Source organism: Mobula birostris, chromosome 6 (genome assembly GCF_030028105.1).
Source record: "Mobula birostris isolate sMobBir1 chromosome 6, sMobBir1.hap1, whole genome shotgun sequence".
Lineage (NCBI taxonomy): Eukaryota > Metazoa > Chordata > Chondrichthyes > Myliobatiformes > Myliobatidae > Mobula > Mobula birostris.
Window position 1 is genome coordinate 170,263,908 of NC_092375.1, and position 16,987 is coordinate 170,280,894.

Here is a 16,987-nt window from a genome sequence, read left to right on the forward strand (position 1 = left end):
GTACCGTTTCCCAGATGGTAGCAGCTGGAATAGATTCTGGCTGGGGTGACTCGGGTTCCCAATGGTCCTTTGGGCCCTTTTTTCACACCTGTCTCTATAAATGTCCTAAATCATGGGAAGTTCACAACTACAGATGCACTGGACTGCCCGCACCACTCTCTGCAGAATCCTGTGATTGAGGGAAGTACAGTTCCCATACCAGGCAGTGATGCAGCGAGTCAGGATGCTCTCAATTGTGCCTCTGTAGAAAGTTCTTCGGATTTGGGTGCCCATACCAAACTTCCTCATCCATCTGAAGTGAAAGAGGCACTGTTGTGCCTTTTTCACTATACAGCTGGTGTGTACAGACCATGTGAGGTCCACGGTGATGTGGATGCTGAGGAGCTTAAAGCTGCGTACCCTCTCAACCCCAAATCCATTGACGTCAATGGAAGTTAGCTCATCTCCATTCCTCCTGTAATCCACAACCAGCTCCTTTGTATTTACAACATTTAGGGAGAGGTTGTTTTCTTGACACCACTGTGTCAGAGAGATTACTTCTTCCCTGTAGGCCACCTCGTTATTGTTTGTGATTAGGCCAATGAATGTGGTGCCATCAGCAAATTTATTTAGCAAATTAGAGCTGTGGGTGGCAACACAGTCATGGGTATACAGGGAGTAAAGGAGAGGACTTAGTACTGTGTTGAGAGTCAGAGGGGTGGAGATGAGGGAGCCCACTCTTACCACCTGTTGGCGATCTGATAGGAAGTCCAGGATCCTGCTGCACAAGGCAGGGTCAAGGCCGAGGTCTCTGAGCGTCCTGTTGAGCCTGGATAGAACTATAGTGTTGAATGCTGAACTGTAGTCCAAGAACAGCATTCTCACATAAGCATCCTTCTTTAGATGTGTAAGGATGGTACGTAGAGCAGTGGCTACTGCATCGTCTGTCGATCGATTGTGTCGATAGGCAAATTGTAGGGGGTCCAGTTTTGGTGGTAGCAAGCTGCAGATGTAATCCTTGACCAGCCTTTCAAAGCATTTACTTATTATTGAGGTGAGTGCGACAGGCAGCCAGTCGTTCAGGCTTGTTACCTTGGTCTTTTTTGGTACAGGGACAATGGTGGATAATTTGAAGCAGGAGGGCACTCTGCACTGGGAGAGGGAGAGATTAAAAATGACTGTAAACACACCTGCAAGTTCTGCTCCGCACATCCTGAGTACTTGCCCTGGGACATCGTCTGGTCCCGCAGCCTTGCGACTGTCCACTCGTTGGAAACATCTGCATAATGAACAATGAACTGGAATTGATTAGAGTGCTTAAGGTAAAGGGACTCTTAGGTGTCAGTGATCAAAATACAACAGAATTCACCCTAAAGTCAGATGTATTGGTATTCTACTGGAGTAAAGGGAATTACAGAGGCATGAGAGAGAAGCTGGCCAGAATTGACTGAAAAAGAACACTGGTAGAAATGCAATAATGGCTGGAATTCCTAGCAGCAATACAGAAGGCACAGGTTATATACATCCCACATAGGAAGAAGTATTCTAAAGGCAGGATGACACAACTGTGGCTGACAAGAGAAGTCAAAGCCAACATAAAAGCCAGAGAGCATATAATAGAGCAAAAATAAGTGGGAAGTTAGAGGATTGGGAAGCTTTTAAAAAGTAACAGGAGGCAACTAAAAAAAAATCATTAAGAAGGGAGAGATGGAATACAAAGCTAGGTCCAGTGATCTCACACGTCATGAAAACCCTAGAGAGGCTGGTCCTGGCTCACTTCTGACCCCTGGTCAGATCAGGCCTTGTTCCCCTGCAGTTTGCCTACCAGGAGCACATTGGAGTTGACTATGCTGTCATCTACCTGATGAACAGAGCCTACTCCCATTGGGATGAGCAGGGCAGAACTGTGAGGATCATGTTTTTTGATTTCTCAAGTTGCTTCAATACCATACAGCCCTCATTGCTGGGGAAAAGCTCCGTTCAATGCGGATTGGCACTTCTGTTGTATCCTGGATAATCAACTACCTGACTGGCAGACCACAGTTTGTGTTGCGTGTCAGACATGGCTTTAAGCAGCACTGGAACCCCAGAGGCTCCCTTCCTGTATATTTCAGACTTTAATACAACACTATGTCATCTGCAGAAATTCTCTGATGACTCAGCAATAGTATGGTGAATAAAGGGAGGATGGGAGGATGAATACAGGGCCCTGGTGGAGGACTTTGTTAAATGGTGCAAGCTGAATCATCTGCAGCTCAACATCAGTAAGACAAAGGAGATGGTGATAGACTTCAGAAAGACTAAGCCTGCACTGCTTCCTGTTACTATTGATGATGAGGATGTGGCTGTAGTGAGGACCTACAAATACCTGGGGGTACTTGGAGTATGCAGGCCTCTCCTTTACATGTCCTATCAGTCTATTGTTGCCAGTGCATCTTCTATGCAGTGGTGTGCTGGGACAATGGCATCAACACAGGTGATGCCAACAGGCTCAATAAACTGATTAGAAAGGCTGGCTCTGTTATAGGAGTTAAACTGAACACACTGGAGGCTGTGGGAGAACAAAGAACCCTCCAGAAAATCCTGGCAATTCTGGACAATGTTTCTCACCCTCTGTATGGACCTTGGCTGAACACAGAAACACTTTAGTAATAGACTAAGACAACTGTGCTGCTCCAAAGAGCACTGTATGAGTTCATTCTTACCCTCAGCCATTAGGCTCTATAATGAGCCAGGGAAGTGATGACCTCCTCCTGTTAGACTGTTTGAGGTAACTTATAGTTTATTTTTCCTTACTTCTCTTCTAATATTTGTATATCTGTGGACTTGTAATGCTACTGTGCCACTGCAATTTCCTTTGGAATCAATAAAGTATCTATCTAAGGTAGCCAATAATATTTAAGAGGATACCAAAAGTTTCTTCAGATACATAAAGTATAAAAGAGAAGCAAGATTAGATATCAGACCACTGGAAAATGATGCAGGAGAGGTCGTAATGGGGGACTAGGAAATGGCGGACGAACTGAATAAGTATTTTGCATCAGCCTTATTCAGATGGAAGACAATGGGAGTGGCAGAAATTCGAGAAGGTCAGAGAGCAGAAATATGTGGAGTTACCATTACTAGGGAGAAGGTACTTGGGAAACTGAAAGGTCTGAAGGTAGACAAGTCACCTGGACCAAATTGTCTACACCCTAGGGTTCTGAAAGAGGTGGCTGAAGAGGTTGTGGAAACATTAGTAATGATCTTTCAAAATCAAATGATTCGGGCATGATTCCAGAGGAATGGGAAACTGCAAATGTCTCTCCACTCTTCAAGAAGGGAGAGAGGAAGAAACAGGAAATTATATGCCAGTTAATTTGACCTCAGTGGTTGGGAAGATGTTGGAGTCAATTGTTAAGGATGTGGTTTGGGGTACTTGCAGGCACATGATAAAATAGGCCTTAGTAGGCATGGTTTCCTTAATGGAAAATCTAGCCTGACAAACCTGTTGGAAATTTTTGAAGAAATAATTAGCAGGATAGACAACGGGGAATTGGTTGATGTTGTGTACTTGGATTTTTAGGTGCCACACATGAGGTATTACAGGAATGATATTAGCATGGATAAAGCAAAGGCTGACTGGCAGGAGGCAAAGAGTGGGAATAATGGGAGCCTTTTCTGGTTGGCTGCTGGTGACTAGTGGTGACTTGGATGGCAGAATTGATGGTTTTGTGGCCAAGTTTGCAGATGATAAAAAGGTAAGTGGAGGGCTAGGTAGTTTTGAGGAAGTGGAGAGGCTACAGAAGGACTTAGACAGATTAGGAGAATAGGCAAAGAAGTAGCAGGTGGAATACAGTGTTGGGAAGTGTATGGTCATGCTCTTTGGTAGAAGAAATAAAAGTGTAGACTACTTTTCTAAATGGAGAGAAAATTGAAAAATCTGAGGTGCAAAGAGACTTGGGAATCCTCATGCAGGATTCCTTCAAGGTTAATTTGCAGGTTGAGTCGGGGTAAGGAAAACAAATGCAATGTTAGCATTTGTTTCAAAAGGACTAGAATATAAAAGAAAGGATGTAATGTTGAGGCTTTATAAAGTACCTGTGAGGCCTCATCTGGAGTATTGTGAGTAGTTTTGGGCCCTTTATCTAAGAAGGGATATGCTGACATTAGAGAAGGTTCAAAGGAGGTTCACAAAAATAATTCTGGTATTGAAAGGTGTGTTGTATGAGGAACGTTTGATGGCTCTGGGCCTCTAATCACTGGAATTCAGAAGAATGAGGGGGGTGACGTAATTGAAACCTATTGAATGGTGAACGGCCTTGATGGGGTGAATGTGGAGAGGATGTTCCTGTGGTGCAAGAGTCTAGGACCAGAGGATACAGCCTCAGAATAGAGGGGCATCCCTTTAGAACGATGAGGAGGAATTTCTTGCCCAGAGAGTGGTGGATCTGTGGAACTCATTGCCACAGGCGGCCGTGGAGGCCAAGTCATTTAAGGCAGAGGTGGACAGATTCTAGATTAGTTAGGGCATGAGGGGATACAGGGAGAAGGCAGGAGATTGGGTCAGAGAGGGAAATGGATCAGCCGTTATGAAATGGCAGAGCAGACTCGATGTCCAAATGGGCTAATTGTGCTCCTATATCTTATGGTCTTATTCTGAATTCTTTTTTACTTCTGATAGATTTATACCATGATGCGCAGAGCATCCAGCAGCATGCAACACACAGCAAAGCATCACATCCACAATTTTCAATAGTGCATGGGTCATTCAGAGAGGCACTTGTGAGGCACGTATCAACATGACTTCTAAACAACTACTCACATATTTCCCAGATCAGCAGCTGTACACCCAATCCAGGGACATCCTCTTTAAGACAGATACCTTCTCAATTCTCCTTCAGACATAAAATGAAAGCATTGACCGCACCACCTTCTTCCTGCCAAGCCTGGGCATTTGATTCCTCCTGAGTATGCTCCAACCCGCACCCAACCATACATTCTCGATGTACCCCTGTCAAAATCAAAGTTTGTATATGTCACCTTGAGATTCAGTTTCTTGCAGGCATTTACAGTAAAATAAAGAATTTATGAAACTATACATAAAAAAGACTGACAAACAACAAATGTGCAAAAGAATTTGACCCAAGCTCAGATCTTCTACTCAGGAGACTGGCAGTGACAGTGGCAGCCATATCCTCAGGCAGGAATCTCAGCAGGCAATAGATGCACTGGATGATGATCCACAAAGCCTCATCAATAAAGAAAATGGTCAGGATAAAGAAGGGCAGGGCACAGATCCTGATTTTGTTCTGACCATTTTGTCTTGAATCTACCAGCAACGAAGGAATCTGCACAGAGTTTCTGAGAGGATCTTCTCAGAGACAGAACAAGAACAAAGGAGGAGGGGATCAGGGTCATTTATCAGAAAGAAAATCCTCGTGTACTTCCCACAGACAAACTTCCACCCTTCTTATAAATTGTCATGATGGTCATTTTCTTTAGAAATGGCTCCTTCTTTCCAGAGACAACCAATAGATTGATTGAGTCCTGACTTTACTTTATTGTCGCCAAACAATTGATACTAGAGCCTACAATCATAACAGCGATATTTGATTCTGCGCTTCGCACTCTCTGAAGTACAAATCGATAGTAAATATTAAAAATTTTAATTATTTATTATAAATAGAAAATAGAAAAGGCCAAGTGAAGTAGTGCAAAAAAATCGAGAGGCAGGTCCGGAGGGTACGGCCCAGATCCGGGTCAGGATCCATTCAGCAGTCTTATCACAGTTGGAAAGAAGCTGTTCCCAAATCTGACTTGGGCGGGAAGCCACTGACCTGACGAACCTTTGCAGACCAAAGGCTTTATTGTTTTTCATCTGGTGAATAAGGCTATTCAGTTCTTCAGTGGTTGCAAGAAAATCCTCCATAAAGTATTGCTGGGTTACCAGAAGGGTGTCCTCTGACACAATGGACTCATATTGAGGAGGAGTTTGAAATGCTCCTTCCAACATTGACAGATGGTATTGTCTTTGCTTCAGAGCAGAGAGCAATCTAGTGATCCACTGGGGTTTCAGCTGATTGAGTGGGACCCAAAGGCTGCCACAGTAAAGTTGCACTGGTCTTTGTAACTTTGTACCATATGGGCCATCTCCACCCATTTGTTCCTCATGAGTGCTTCGCTGGACTTCAGCCTTCATCTTCTGGCACACTGCTACCCACTGTTGGGTTCATGGATGGCTGTGCAAGGCAATGAGGGCTTCTCACTTCTGCTCCATGCTGTCATGAAGCTGAATACTAGTGGCTTTTAGCTAATCCTGGTTCTACTGTAAATGTGAACCCAGTCATCAGGGTACAGGTATCTTGGACAACAGACTTGAATTACTCCAAGTTTACCTAGATAGAAATGCTGCCAGAATAGTGCTAATCCCTGGGCATTGTGCCACTGGACATGAAACATTGTCCACTGTCAGGAATCTTTTAGGATACAATGTTTAGCTAGCCCAAGGTGCCTCTGGGTATTTTGGCATCTTAGCACCAGGCAAATGCTCATCATGAAATAGACAAGTTGGTGATCCATCAGCAGTCTTCAGACTCTTCACAGACCTTGTGATGAGCATGTTCTCAGGTCTCTGTCACAATCAGATGTTGTGTCAGTGCCCCTCCCTAAGTGTCCCCACATCGCCTTGATCTGGTCCTTCAGTGCAATTCAGCTATGTTGTGCACATTTGTTCAACAATAGGATGCTGTTGGCTTTGACCTCTCCATGTCAACCATTCTTATCGATAGATCCATTCCAGATTCAGTGGCCTCATCCACCCCAGACTTTAAGTTGTCCAGAAAGGGTGCAGGCAAAGACATTACCAACATCGGCATGGAAAATTTCACTGACCCTATTATCAAGTTCACAGTTGGAGGACATGTTGGAATACATTAGCATAACGGCTTTAGTTAAAATGTAGATGTAGTGTGATCAGCTTTTCATTGACACCCACCAGGAGTTCAAGGGATATGTCAGCCATCTTGTTCCCAACGCTGAAGTAGGATCCAAGCAGTCTCAGTCTGATTCCACTTTCCCTCCCGCCTCCTCTCTACTTCTACTTCCCACTCTGGCCTCTTACCTCTTCTCACCTGCCTAACACCTCCTCCTGGGTCCCCTCCACCTTCCCGTTCTCCTACGATCCAATCTCCTCTGCTATCAGATTCCTTCCTCTCCAGCCCGTCATCTAGCTTCCCCTATTACTTTCTAGTTGCCCTCCTTCCCCTCCCCCAACCTTTTATTCTAGTGTCTTTCCCCGTTCTTTCCAGTCCTGATGAAGAGTATCGGCCCAAAACATTAACAGTTTATTCACTTCCATAGATGCTACCTTACCTGCTGAGTTTCTCCAGCATTTTGTGCGTGTTGCTTTCGATTTCCAGCATCTGCAGGCTCTCTCAAGTTCAGGACAAGTCTGTTTTGTAACCTAATACTCTGGCTAGTTGTAGATTCAGGGAGTTATCCCTCAAGACTGTAATAAAATAGGTATATTTTGTTGTCTGGTGTTTGTGCCGAGAAGCTCTTGGACCAGCTCCCGGTATTTGAAAATTCAACTGGTACTGATGTGCTACAAATATAAATATACTGCAAAGTTACTTTCCTCTTGCTGGATATGGAGCAGGCAAGAGGAGTTGGGCTGGAAGTCAGTTGCAGATGGGCAGTGACTTGGCCACCACTGCTGACCCACCAGCTGGAGAGTGTAATGGTTAGAGCTGAAACACTCTATGAAGGTCGGGCACCACCTGACGACATCTGCTCCTGGCCAAAGGCTACAGTTACCTCCTCAGGTAAATGAAGAGAGCACCTCAGTGTAGGATGCAAGCAAAGTTTTAAAGTTAAGTAGGTGATTACCACTATTGAAACTGTATTTAATGATTTATTACTGTCTTTGCATTCAAAAAGTATTTAAAATTCAAGATTGTTTCATGTTATTTCCAGTACACAAGTGTAGGTGAATGAAATCATTGTTATTCCAGGCACAATGCAGCATATAAGAAACATACTAAGATAAAGAACAAAATCACATCAAATACAAATATATAAGATAGCTTATAGACACAGATTGATTATATGTATATAAAGTGACACTGTGACTGATAGGAATAAAGTAGTGGTGGTGAGGGGTGCGGTGGGGTGGGTTGATCAAGCTTACTGCATGGGGAAAGTAATTGTTTTTCAGTCTGGTGGTCCTGGTGTAGATGCTATGTAGCCTCCTCCCTGATGGGAGTGGGACAAACAGTCCATGAGCAAGGTGGGTGGGATCCTTCATGATGTTACTGGCCCTTTTCCAGCACCTTGGCAGTGGATAGGCTGGTGCTGGGGAAGAATTGGGCAGCTTCGACTTGCTGTCTGCTGCAGTTGCTGTTTCTGTACTAAGCAGTGATGCGGCATGTTAGGATGCTTTCTACTGCACGTCTGTAGAAGGTCATGAGCATTCATAGGCATGGTCCGGCTCCCTCCAGCCTCCGCAGAAAGAAGAGGCATCGGTGAGCTTTCTTAATTGTGTTGTGTGTGTTCTGGGACCATGAGAGGCTGTGCAAGATGTCCACTCCCAGGAGTCAGAAACTGTTTGCAGTTTCCACTGCTGTTGCACCGATGTAAAGACGGTGTAAGTGATGCGAGTTCTCCTCAAGTTGATAACCATCTCCTTTGTCTTGTCAACATTGTGTATAAAACATTATGTAAGAGGAGAGTTAGATTCTCTCCAGAAGATTTGTCATGTTAATAAAAATATTTTATATCTCCGAGTTACAACTTCTATGTGGCTCAGTTTAGTCAGTCACAGTGCTAAATTAAAATACCCATTCAAGATCTTTATCTGGGAGCTCATCTGTAGTTTGTAGTGCTGGTAGGCTCACCAATTTTGCAATGTCTTCGGCCCTACAATGTCACTCTACACTCCTTGTCCACGGTTGCATAATTTTCATATGAGACTTCATACATAGTTTGTAATGCTAGAAGGCTCACTAATGTTTCCAATGTCTTTGGCCCTACAATGTCACTCTATGCTCCTTGTCTACGGCCATAATTGAAGTGGTATTCTTCTCTGATTTGTGTTCTGTCCCATAACCTCCGTGATTCTCTTTGCCTTCATAAGTATCTTCACTTGTAGCTCTTAGAGGACAAATGGCTGAGTCTGTTCACATCTCCCGATCTCCCTAGCATATCTAACGTGCCCAACCCTTTCCATCATCATTCATCTATTCAGAAAACCTTCTAATCTATTTCCTCCACACCAGATTACTGTTCCGCCACTCCCTCGAGCAAAGCCTGTACAAAGCCATACCTGTAGGCTTCTTCATGCTGCAGGCATATAATATGTACACAAGTAAATATTAAAGCAGTAAGTATAGCATTCCATTACCTATAAAATGCTGAAGGAACTCAGCAGGACAGGCAGCACCTATGGAGGGAAGTGAACAGTTGATGTTTCTGGCTGAGACCCTTCATCAGGACAGGAAAGGAAAAGGGCAGAAGACAGAATAGAACATTCCATATGAAGAAAGTAATTTACAATCTATGGCAAAACAGGCTTAATTCATAATGAAAGAAACATGCAAAGAAAGAAGCAATGCAAAAAAAAAACGTTTACATTTATGGTTGTTACATCCAGCAGTGTAAATTTTAAACAAAATAAAACAAACATTGCACCATTGCCACTCACGTAACTCCCCGAGGTGATAGCCTTTTCATTGTTTGAGCAACTTCCCCACTGAACCCCACAGTCAGAAGAGGACTCTAGACTGTGGTCCTTCTCCACAAAGCCTTAGCACTGGCTGCACCAAGTTTCAGTGCATCCCTTGGAACATATTCCTGCAGCCTGGACTGTGGCAGTCTACAGATTCCCTTACAAACATCTCCTCCTATGAGCTCATTCTTCCTGATGAATTCGGAAGAGGGTTCTATGCAGCACACACAGAAGAGAGTGGACGACCCTACCCAACACCAGATTTGATGGGGATACTCTGCATCTCCCACCCATTAATTTAGACGGCTCTATAATTATTTGTGTACTGTAGCTGGATCAAATTTTTGATTGCCTCCCTAAAATACATTTTGGAGAGCACGCCCATCGTGTACCAGTGTGATATCTTGTCAAAGGGCTTCTCCTGGGCCAAGCTGACTAGGTAGGCATCCACCCCTTTGTCCTGCACATGGGCAACGGTGTCTCTGAAGCAGCAAAGCAGACATGTTGTCTGAAACGTTGTTTACTTCCATGGATTCTGCTTGGCCTGCTAAGTTCTTCACTTTGTGTATGTCCATTTGGATTTCCAGTATCTGCAGAATTGCTTGTGTAAAAGATTTTCTTGTCAGGTACATTGCAGGTTTGGGCTGTGTGGATCACCTGTCCCAGAACAGAGATGACCCGGCTGACAATGGATTTGGACAGGATCTTATTGTCCACCTTCAACAGTGGAATGGATCTCCAGTTCCTGATGTCCTCTCTCTCCCATTTCTGCTTGTTGATGATATCTTTCCTCATGGAGTCTGACAAGCTGCCAGACCGAAGCGTAGCATTGTATACTTCCATCAGGTCCAGGCGCATCCCATCCCACAGAGCTGAGCACAACTCTGTCGCTACTGGGAGTTCTATTAATGCCAAGTGAGGAGATGCAGTTAGTCATCTCTTCCACAGACAGTGACTAATCCAGACTCTACCACATGCTCTTGTCTAACAGTTCCATGATTCAGACGGAAAATTCTGGGAGGCTGTTTTTTCTGTGGACTTACTGTCATAGAGACTGACACAGAAGAATCTACAGATCCTCATCATGTCTGTCTGTGAAAATGCCACTGAGACATCTTCTTCCTTAAGACCATGGATCACAGAGCTCCCCCTGTGTACCTTTTGAAACAAGAAGCATGACCCTGTCTCATCCTACTCCACAAAGCAGACTCTGGATCTGAAGAGGACCTTGGAGGATTCCAATGCAAAGAGCACAATTTGCTGGCTCTTCACCTGTCCGAGTTCCTCTCTCATGTCCTCCGCCTCCCCGCTCCCCCCCCCCCACCCCGACTACAGAAGCAAAAGTTGCTGCAGGTCTTGCTGGAGTTGGCGTAATCCCTCAGACTGTGTCTTGCTTCTGAACACCCTTGAGGATGAAGAATCCCTGATGTCCTCCACGGTTGCTCCCCATCAGTGAATCGGAGAGTCAAAGAGGGGCCTCACGGTTCTCCAGCCTGTGTCATCTCTCTATAGTTCCTCTATATTTGCTGGGGTCGGCAGCTTGACATTTATCCTCCATGCTTCTCTGCCTGCCTTCTGGTCTTCCTGGAGGTGATAGGGGGCTTGAAGGAGGCATGATGTCAGTGGATGACTGTGATGGCCTTTGACACAAAGAGGAAGCCTATCTAGGCCTGTACTGAGTTGTCTGTTCCAGTCCAACCTTGTCGTAGCTGCCACCACCTGTGGGAGAGCTGCACTGGAAGCCCTGCCCCGTATCCTGTTGGACTGCCAGACTGCCCAGCCAATGATGCTGTTGAGGTCACTGGCCAGAACGATGATTGGGACGTCACCAGCAATGGTGACAGTAGCTAGAGATCATCTAGCCAGTCACTCCACACAGGAGAGGCAAAAACATTGATTAGCCAGAACACAGTGTTATGGTATTTCACATCAGCCACATGGAGTCACCCACCCACCAGATCTTTGACTTCAGTGACGGAGAAGATGCCTCTCTACAGCAGAATGCTCACACCAGATGCACACTTCTCATTCCCCTCTGACCATATAGACAATCCCTGGGACCAATCATCCCACAGTTGCAGAGATGTGCCAGCCTACGCTCTTGTAAAAGAACTGCTTTGACCTTCACAAGTATTGCAAGACACTAACACAGTGCTCTTCACATTATGTATGTTTAAAGATGCCATTGTTGCATGCAGTTATTTGAGCTGAAGAATCACAACCACAGTCCATTATCAATCAGTCTGAACCCTCGTACCCACAGCCTTAGTGAACTGCCTCACTGATTTTGGGCTCAGGTACTGGGAATGGTCTTCCCCAGGGGGTGGCGATGGTGGAGATCAAACTGTGCTCCTGTCCAAACCTCTGGCTCTGATTGTTTCACAACCACCATCTCTCAAAGTCAGGAGCAGAGGCCAAGAGTTTCTGTGCTACATGGTGACCTGGAACTGAGAGACAAACAGCTGAATTTTTCTCTCGCCTGTCACCTGTATTTGTATGTAGGCTCCCCTCTTGTTCTCCCCTCCATTTTGGTACTTCTGCCTGCATCATCGGGTTTCTCACTAGTATCCACTCTTAGCTTGATCTTCACCTGGTGTTTGCCGGTCCAGATCACAAACAGGTCCTTGATATCCACACAGCCTCCTGTTTCCTCAACAAAATGGGCCTGAAAGGTGAAGCCATTCACAATGGTCACATCCGGTTGAGGTTGTTCACTGTTATCACACACTCCTTGTGGGAGAAGAGGGTGACGAGTGGTTGCACCTTCAACCATGACATTGGAGCCTCGTTCCCCTTCTCTTGAAAGTCCTGTAACATCTTCTGGCATTTGAAAGTAAGATCAAAGTGCCCATTACCTGAGAAGTCCTGGAGGTAGTGGATGTCCTCCACCCTGAACTTGTAGCACTCCATATGGACCTACTTAATGAAGAGATCCCTAGCGAAGGGATTCCCCTGACTGAGGTCCTTCAATGGCATTCTGACATTTTTTAAAATCCCTGTCCTCCTCCCAAGGGTCTTGTGGCTACAGCCAACCTTATGAAGCCAGTTGGTTATAGCAGGTTTAGTTCCTGGAGGGGGTAGTTAGATTGGCTTCTCAATCAGCATTAGGATCCACCCCTACTTCAGGTTAACCTCTTATCAGGCAGCAAAGGCTTCTTTCTTCTTCAATTTTATTTTGCCACAAATCCACATCATAGATCAGCCTCAACGATGAAAGTTTTGGTGGCAGAAACCAAGCTCTTCAGTGCACAAATTCTCTAGTCATAGACTATAGAAATGATCCTATAGTGTAATCCAGAACAGCAAGACATCAAAGTCTTACCATGTGATACACACACACTAACATACACTCAGTGGCCACTCCTGTACCTAATAAAGTGGACACTGAGTGTATGCTTATGGTCTTCTGTTGCTGTAGCCCATCCTCTTCAAGGTTTGACATGTTACGCGTTCAGAGATGCTCTTCTGCACACCACTGTTTTTTTGCATTGCCATTTGGTTTCTCAATCATCATTAGAATCCACCCCCACTTCAGCAGGCCAACCTCTTATCAGGCAGCCACTTGATCGCAAAGACACACCTCCTTTCTTCTTCAACTTTCTTTTGCCCACAGATCCACTTCATTTCTCGGCCTCCATGATAAAGTTGCTTCCTAGCAGCTTGAACCAGTCTGGCCATTCTCCTCTGACCTCTCTCATTAACTGGACTGGCCATTCTCCTTTGACCTCTCTCATTAACAAGGTGTTTTTGCCCACAGAACTGCCACTCACTGGATATTTCTTTGTTCTTTTTTTCACCATTCTCTGTAAACTTTAGGAACATGTGCGTGAAAATCCCAGGAGATCAGCAATTTCCAAGATACTCAAACCACCCCCCCGACACCAACAATCAGTCCACAGTCAAAATCACTTCAATCACATTTCTTCCCCATTCTGATGTTTAATCTGAACAACAACTGAACCTCTTGACCACGTCTGTGTGTTTTTCTGTATTGAGTTGCTGCCACATGATTGGCTGATTAGGTACTTGCATTAACGAGCAGATCTGTAGGTGTGCCTAATAAAGTGGCCACTGAGTGTACACTTGCAGCTTTTCAGTATGGTAAGAGATGCACCTCGTAAGTGCTCATCAGAACACAGCACGTTGATGGTGTGAGCAACTGAACGGGCTTGCAAAATTAATCCACTGGCAATTATTCAAATCCATAAAAATCACAGTGAGGAATCCACTTGTTCTGAAATAAAGTTTCCTACAGGCAGATAATCCAAATGTTAATGTTCACAGCTAGACTTTTGAAAGGATCAAAAGTCACAGTAGCACTATGGTTCAGAAATATTCCCATCTATCTTTATTTGCCCTTGTACTGCTGCCTAAAAAACTAATTTCAGAACAAATGTCAGTAAAAATCAACTTGATTCTGATTCTACAGTCATCAATAGTTATCCTCATTTCTAACTCTACAGTGGAACATGAAAGGTGCAGTGAGCAAGTTTATGGTGGCCAGTCATTTAAAACCAGTAGGCATTAGATAAGGCATTCATTTAAAGGCAAGTACATTGATTAAATTCAGCAAACTCCTTTAAACTGGTCAGATTTTGTGTCTTCTCCGTTCTTCTCTGTTCTTTTCTGAAATCCATAAACATGTGTTTTATCTGGGTTATTCTTCTTGAGTACTTTGTGAAAATATTTCTTCATTGTTTCAACCTTCTCCACCTCGGTGTAAAAACACTGCATCATTCTTCAACGGTACAAGGAACAATCAATTCCTTGCTCTTGTCAACCTTACTGTTGTGACACCACTCAATCAGCCAATCTATCTCATTCCAGTACAACTCCTTGTTGCCATCTGAGATTCTGCCAATGGCAGTGGTGGAATCAGCAAATTTATAGGTGGCATTTGAGCTGTGCTTAGCTGCATAGTTACAAGTACAGAGAGAGTAGGGCAGTGGGCTAAGCATGCATTGATTGTAACTGACTGGGATCTCCTGATAAGGAAGCTGAAGATCCAAATGCATAATAATAAAAACTATCGATTGCAATAAGAAAAATATGTACATATAAATAAACTAAATAAATAATTCAAAGAGAGAGGAAAAGATACTAAGGTAGACTTCATGGGTTCATTGTCCAATCAGAAATCTGATGGCGGAGGGGAAGAAGCTGTTCCTGAAATGCTGAGTGTGTATCTTCAGGCTCCAGTATCTCCTCCTTGATAGTAGCAATGAGAAGCGAGCATGTCCTGACTGATAGGGACCCTTAATGGTAGCTGCCACCTTTCTGAGGCCTCACCTTTTGAAAGTATCCTGAATGGAGCAGGCTGAGTTTTCAACTTTCTGCAGCTTTTATCGATCCTGTCCATACCAGGCAATGATGCAACCAGTTAGAATGCTCTCTATGGCACATCTGTAGAAATTTGCATGCCTCTTTGGTGATACACCAATTCTCCACAAACTCCTACTGAAATATAACTGCTGTGATGCCTTCTTTGTAATCGCATCGATATGCTGGGCCCAAGATAGATCCTCAGAGATGTTGACAGCCAGGAACTCGAAACTGCTCACTCTTTCCATTGCTGATCCCTCGATGAGGATTGATGTATGTTCTCTTGACTTCCAGTTCCCAAGGACTACAATCAATTCCATGGTCTTACTGATATTGAGTGCAAGGCTGTTTCTGCAATACCACTCAACCAGCTGATCTGTCTCGCTCCTGTACGCCCCCTCATTACCATCTGAAATTCTGTCGACAATAGTTGTGTCATTGGCAAATTTGTAGATGGTGTTTGAGCTGTGCCTAGCCACACAATCATGGGTGTAAAGAGAGTAGAGCAGTGGGCTAAGCATGCATCCTTGAGGTGCCCCAGTGTTGACTGTCAGTGAGGAAGGAGATGTTATTTCTCAATTGGAGCATATCCAAGTCACTTCAGGCAGGAGGTGATATGCTTCATGACCAACCTCTCAAAGCACTTCACAGTGAATGGAAATGCTACTGGACAATAGTCATTGAGGTAGATTACATTGTTTTTCTTCAGCACTGGTATGATTGGAACCTGCTTGAAGCAGGTGGGAACGTCAGACTGAGATGTTAAAGATGTCAGTAAACAATCCAGTCAGTTGATTAGTGCAGGTTTTCAGTACTCAGCCAGGTACATTGTCTGGGCTAGATGCTTTCTGTGGGTTCAGCCTCCTGAACGATGCTCTCCCATCAGCCTCACAAACTGAAATCACAGGGTCACTGGGGGCTGTGGGAGTTCGTCAAGGCCCCAGTCAAAGTGAGAATGAAAGACACTTACCTCATCTGGGAGCAAAGCCTTGTTGTCACATATGGCGCTTGGTTTTACCCTGTAGAAGGTGATAGCATTCAAGCCCTCCTACAGCTGTCGAGCAAATTTGATCTCAAATTGCCACTTTGTATGTGAGATGGCTTTCCAAAAGTCACACTTAGATGTTTTGTACTTTCCCCGGTCACCAGACTTGATTGCCACCAATCTAGCTCTCAGCAGACTGCAGATCTTTTGGATAATCCATGACTTCTGATTGGGGAGGTCTGAATGATTTCATGGGTACACACTCATCCATGAGTGTCTTTGTGAAGTCTGTAACAATCGTGCCATATTCATTCAGGTCCTCTGATGAGTCCCTGAACATGGCCAAGTCCACTGACTCAAAGCGATCCATTAGCTGTTCCTCTGCCTCCCATGACCACCCCTCGTTGTCCTTACCTCTGGTGCCTCACTCTTTAGCCTCTGCCTGTATGCAGGTAGGAGGAGGACAGCCAGATCATTAGATATCCTGAAATGCTGTCTAGGGATAGAATGGTAGGCATTCTTAAGTGTAGCAGTGGGCTGGGACTCCTAGTGCTGCAGGTGATGTGCTGATGGTAATTGGACAGTAATTTCATCAAGCAAGCCTGATTGAAATCCCTGGCAAGAATGTGAAAGGTCTTAGGGTAGGCGGCTTTGTGTTTGCTAATCACGGCACTCAATACATCAAGTACGTGCTGGGGATTTCGGAGGATAACTCCCTTGGTAAGTATAATGGACAGCACTTAATCATTAGATGTTCCAAGTCAGGAGAATAAGAGTGCGACAAGACTACTATGTCCAAATTCCATGAAGTGTGTTCTACAGTTCCTCGTATGTTCTACATTTCAATCCATCTGGTAGACTGTGAACCCCTTAGACATGATCACCATGTCTGGCGTGTCCTAAGTGAGCCATGTCTCAATGAAACAGAGAAAGCAGCAATTCCTTATTTCCCTCCTATGCAGCAATCTTGCCTTTAGGTCTTACATCTTGTTCTT

General features: G+C 44.5%; 1 long non-coding RNA gene across 1 annotated transcript in view; it reads right to left on the minus strand.

Moving 5' to 3' along the window:
* Positions 1 to 506: 506 nt before the first annotated feature.
* The window catches only part of LOC140198644 (uncharacterized), a 36,893-nt gene continuing 20,412 nt past the window's right edge, over positions 507 to 16,987 (minus strand). The window contains exons 2-3 of the long non-coding RNA XR_011886232.1: positions 4,784 to 4,972; positions 507 to 1,258 (exon numbers count right to left, since the gene is read on the minus strand). This is a non-coding gene — a long non-coding RNA (uncharacterized lncRNA). The remainder of the gene's footprint in view (positions 1,259 to 4,783; positions 4,973 to 16,987) is intronic.